General features: G+C 44.2%; 1 pseudogene; it reads right to left on the bottom strand.

The window, feature by feature from the left end:
- Nucleotides 1–3,916: 3,916 nt before the first annotated feature.
- Nucleotides 3,917–4,010, bottom strand: LOC126472274 (U6 spliceosomal RNA; annotated as a pseudogene).
- Nucleotides 4,011–5,426: the final 1,416 nt, after the last annotated feature.

Below are 5,426 nucleotides of genomic sequence, written 5' to 3'. Positions count from 1 at the left end.
GAATGGACTGGGTCCTCTGGTCCAATTGAACCGATCATTGACTGCAAATGGTTACGTTCAGCTGCTTGGAGACCATCCACAGCCCTTCATGGATTACATGTTCCCAAACAACGATGACAGTCCGCCACGTCACCAGGTCACAACTGTTCGCGACAGGTTTGAAGAACACTCCGTCACGGTCCGCGCAGTTCCCCCCGTCGGAGGTTCGAGTCCTCCCTCGGGCATGGTGTGTGTGTGTGTTGTCCTTAGTGTAAGTTAGTTTAAGTTAGATTAAGTAGTGTGTAAGCATAGGGACCGATGTCCTCAGCAGTTTGGTCCCATAAGACCTTACCACAAATTTCCAAATTCCAAGAACATTCAGGACAATTCGAACGAATGATTTGGCCATTCACAGAACCTTTATGGGACATAATCGAGAGGTCAGCTCGTGCGCAAAATTCTGCACCGGCAACACTTCCGCAATTATGAACGGTTATAGAGATAGCGTGGATGAATATTTCTGCTGGGGACTTCCAACGACTTGTTGAGTCCATGCCTCGTCGAGTTGCAGCACTATGCCGGGAAAAAAGAGATCCGACACGGTATTAGGACGTATCACACGACTTTTGTCACCTCAGTGTATCATAAACACAGTATAGGCAAGCTTCAATCGCGAAAAGAAGAAAAGTGTTCTGGTGAAGTTGCTGATGCTTTAGATCGGAGGCAATATTTTTGGTGTAGTAACATAGAGTCTTATACTTCGTCCTTTTGGCGACAGAGCAGGGTATCATCCAAGATGTGGAAGAAATTTTTCATATTATCCAAGGCAGCGAATCTGTAGTCAATGTGAAACGTTACAACAAACGTAATACAAAAAAAAATGGGTCTGAGCACTATGGGACTCAACTGCTGTGGTCATCAGTCCCCTAGAACTTAGAACTACTTAAACCTAACTAACCTAAGGACATCACACACATCCATGCCCTAGGCAGGATTCGAACCTGCGACCGTAGCAGTCGCACGGTTCCGGACTGCGCGCCTAGAACCGCGAGACCTCCGCGGCCGGCTAAACGTAATACAGTTTGTTGTAGTTGTAGTTGTTGTGGTCTTCAGTCCTTAGACTGGTTTGATGCAGCTCTCCGTGCTATCCTATCCTGTGCAAGGTTCTTCATCTCCCAGTACTTACTGCAACCTACATCCTTCTGAATCTGCTTAGTGTATTCATCTCTTGGTCTCCCTCTCTGATTTTTACCCTCCACGCTGCCCTCCAATGCTAAATTTGTGATCCCTTGTTGCCTCAGAACATGTCCTACCAACCGGTCCCTTCTTCTTGTCAAGTTGTGCCACAAACTCCTCTTCTCCCCAATTCTATTCAATACTTCCTCATTAGTTATGTGATCTACCCATCTAATCTTCAGCATTCTTCTGTAGCACCATATTTCGAAAGCTTTTATTCTCTTCTTGTCCAAACTATTTATCGTCCATGTTTCACTTCCATACGTGGCTACACTCCATACAAATACTTCCAGAAACGACTTCCTGACACTTAAATCTATACTCGATGTTAACAAATTTCTCTTCCTCAGAAACGCTTTCCTTGCCATTGCCAGTATACATTTTATATCTTCTCTACTGCGACCATCATCAGTTATTTTGTTCCCCAAATAGCAAAACTCCTTTACTACTTTAAGTGTCTCATTTACTAATCTAATTCCTTCAGCATCACCCGACTTAATTCGACTACATTCCATTATCCTTGTTTTGCTTTTGTTGATGTTCATCTTATATCCTCCTTTCAAGACACTGTCCATTCCATTCAACTGCTCTTCCAAGTCCTTTACTGTCTCTGACAGAATTACAATGTCATCGGCGAACCTCAAAGTTTTTGTTTCTTCTCCATGGATTTTAATACCTTCTCTGAATTTTTCTTTTGTTTCCTTTACTGCTTGCTCAATATACAGACTGAATAACATCGGGGAGAGGCTACAACCCTGTCTCACTCCCTTCCCAACCACTGCTTCCCTTTCATGCCCCTCCACTCTTATAACTACCATCTGGTTTCTGTACAAATTGTAAATAGCCTTTCGCTCCCTGTATTTTACCCCTGCCACCTTTAGAATTTGAAACAGAGTATCCCAGTCACCATTGTCACGAAATACAGTACGAGGGAATATTTCAAAAAGGCCTGTTCCAGTATTTTTAATGACAGTGAAGTACCAAAAAAGACCAGACTACATTGCCATCCATGGAGTAAGATGCCGTGTGAAGCCCTTTGTACCATCCGCTTTTCAGTGTCTGATCTGTTTGAGATTTATACACGGACGTAATTAGTATCGTAGGAAGCCTATAAATGTCTTCACTGTGGAGGGCTTCATAAGGGCAATGACGATAATCATGATACAGGCACTCCTACACTCATGCTACACGCATTTAATGCAGAGCTCATCGCAAGGCTACAGTCAAAGTTTGCCCAGATTTTGCCAAATGAAGGGAAATAAAAAGGAAATGAGAAGAGTTGGATTTAACATGTCAAGAAATTGTCGCGGTGGAAGGTAAATGATGCCGTGCTACTGTTGGTGCACGGAAACATGCGTGTCACGTGTCAGCTGCTCCGCCGCCAGTGCCCAGTAATACCAGCGGCAGCTCCCCCCACCCAGCCAGCCAACATTTTTCGCGCCTGCAGACGCGTCTGCCCCACCGCGAGCCGTGTTGTGTACACATTGACCAGCAAGCGCGCCGCCGCGCCGGTCCCAGTGGTGCAGGTCGCGCCTACTGTCCCCATTCAGACGCACAGCACCAGCCGACCCACGCAGCAGATAGCAAGACACGAGCGGCATCCCGACACTGTCTACATGGCAAAATGGTTCTCATGACGACAGCAAATTCACCCACACTTCACAACCCGTATCCATCTCAGCACCATCAAAAGGCACACCCAAGTAACAACAATGAGAATATGGTGAATATTATATTGCATATTATCGTGACTGTTCCAAGAGGTACGCCAAACACAACACAGATCAACGATTGGATGTAAAGCAATAATTTTAAATCACTTATCTGCGAGGGCGTTCAATAGGTAACGAAGAACATTTTTTTTTTTGGCCAGTTTCGTCTGAAAAAATGCGGAATTCGTTGTGGGACATCGTGGAATATTCCCGCCACAGCTCCTACAGTTTCATGAAGTTCCAATAGGTGGCGGCGCTAAACGTAGCCTTCAAAATGGCGTCCGCAACGGAGGTGCATTCCGAGCAGTGGGCTGTCATTGAGTTTCTTTTGGCGGAAAACGAGAGCATCGCAAATATTCATAGGCCCATGCAGAATATCTGGGGACACCTGGCAGTGCACAAAAGCACGGTGAGTCCTTGGCCGAGGCATCTGTCATCACCTCAACAAAGTCGCGCAAACCTGGCCAATCTCCCACACGCCGGCTGGCCGCAGACAACTGGGACTCCTGCAATATTGGAACGTGCAGACTGTCCCAGCCGAGGTGATCGACGGATCGCAATCAAACATCTACCCACCCGAGAGGAGCTCACAAAACTTCATTGGAATGTTCTTCCTCAACCTCCCTACAGCCCGGATCTCGCACCTTCAGACTTCCATCTGTTTAGCCCAATGAAGGACGCTCTCCAGGGGAAGCAAAACGTGGATGATGAGCAGGTTATTGCTGAAGCAAGTCGTTGGTTCCGACGTCGACAAGTCTTATTACATTCGACGCCACATGGGGCGACCTGAGCGCCGGATGGAGATGAAATAAAGACACCACAACACTCAGCTCCTGAGCGGAGAAAATCCCCGACGCAGCCGGTAATCGTTGAGGATGTCACATGACATCGGTTCCGTTAAAGTTCGTTTGTTGATCCTTCCTCTCAGTTTTTTATTACAGAGGCCAACTAGCTCTCTGACCAAACACGCTGAGCTACCGTGCCGGCAAAAAAATGTGGAACGCTTCACGATTTTGCGCAGGGGCCATGCTGATCTTCTGTATATCGTTCCAATTTTGGTATATGTACCGCCGAAGCCAGTACACTAAATAACTTTGTGTAATTTCAGTACGTCATTTTCAGTAGCTTTTGTCTTTGTTTTATATCATCGTCATTAGTGTTAGTTTTACAAATTTGATTTCGTTACCTACACCAGTTGTATGTAAGAGAGCGTGCTTAAAAATAATGAGTCCGTTTTTATTTTTAACGTAAAATCTTTTAAGGCTTTCTGAATGAAACAAACGTTACTAACATTCTACATCTTTATTCTTCCTGTCTCCATATTTATTTCTCAACATTTTCACCGTGGTGACGAACACATTTCTCCCAATGAGAGACCCATTTCTTGATACCGTCACTGTAGAATGTTTGACATTGTTGACGGAGATATAAAATCACCCCTGCTTGCACTGCTTCTTCACTGTCAAAGGAAAGTCCTCGAAGGTGTTCTTGACGTTTTGGAAACAGATGAAAATCAGATGGGTTCAAGTCAGCACTGTATGGAGGATTGTAACAGTGAACCCAAGGTGTCGGACTGTTGCAGACATCGCAACGCTCGTGTGTGATGTGGCATTGTCATGGTGAAGGTTAGGGTGCTCCATGTATGGACGAATTCTTCGAATTCGAAACACGATTACAGCTTGCTGGTTCTCACGCGCCGACATAGTTACGTTACAAACTGCCATGTTAATTCTGAGCCCTTTAGCGGCAGAAGTTTGCAAATATGTAGACATGAAGAGCAAAGATGTAGAATGTTAAAAACCTTTGATTTATTTAAAAAGTTTTAAGAGGCTTCACGTAAAAAATTTGGAGGTATTTATTTTCAGCATGCCTTCGTAATTCTGATTTATTTACGTGGTTGGCTATATAATGTATACTCAAAGGTCAGAGAATAAATAAAATGAAGTAAAATAGAAACTCCTCTATCTAAGAAGTTTCGAGCACTATCTAAAAAGTGTATCTTTTCTTTTAAAAACATTGTTGCTTCAATAATTCGAAAAACAAAACTATGTAAGCGTTATCAGTAGAGAAAATTACTTATGCTTTGCATGCTATCAATTACCTGAAACTTGGTTTCGATAGCTAGAAGCACATACATGATATTCAGGACATTGGAGTAAGGCAGTTTTGTATGTATACAGGACGACTTTTCGACGGGAACAGAAAATCAAACGATGTGTGCATAATGCTAAAGGGAAAAAAAGTTATTTAGTATTTTTCAAGCAAATTAATAGACTATTATTCACAAGTACTGTCGGGGTTGTAGAAGGTGACTGCACGAAATTACACGATCCTCTGACATTAATGTAACCATCGCCTATGCTCGACGTCCACGTGCAATACCACAACCGAGTGATGTGGTGCAGTGGCTATCACACTGGACTCTCATTCGGGAGGACGATGGTTCAAACCCGCATCCGACCATCCTATTTAGGTTTCCCGTGATTTCCCTAAATCGCT

Source organism: Schistocerca serialis, chromosome 3 (assembly GCF_023864345.2).
Source record: "Schistocerca serialis cubense isolate TAMUIC-IGC-003099 chromosome 3, iqSchSeri2.2, whole genome shotgun sequence".
Taxonomy (NCBI): domain Eukaryota; kingdom Metazoa; phylum Arthropoda; class Insecta; order Orthoptera; family Acrididae; genus Schistocerca; species Schistocerca serialis.
The sequence above is the reverse complement of the archived record's forward strand: the minus strand, read 5'-3'. Positions and strand labels throughout refer to the sequence as shown.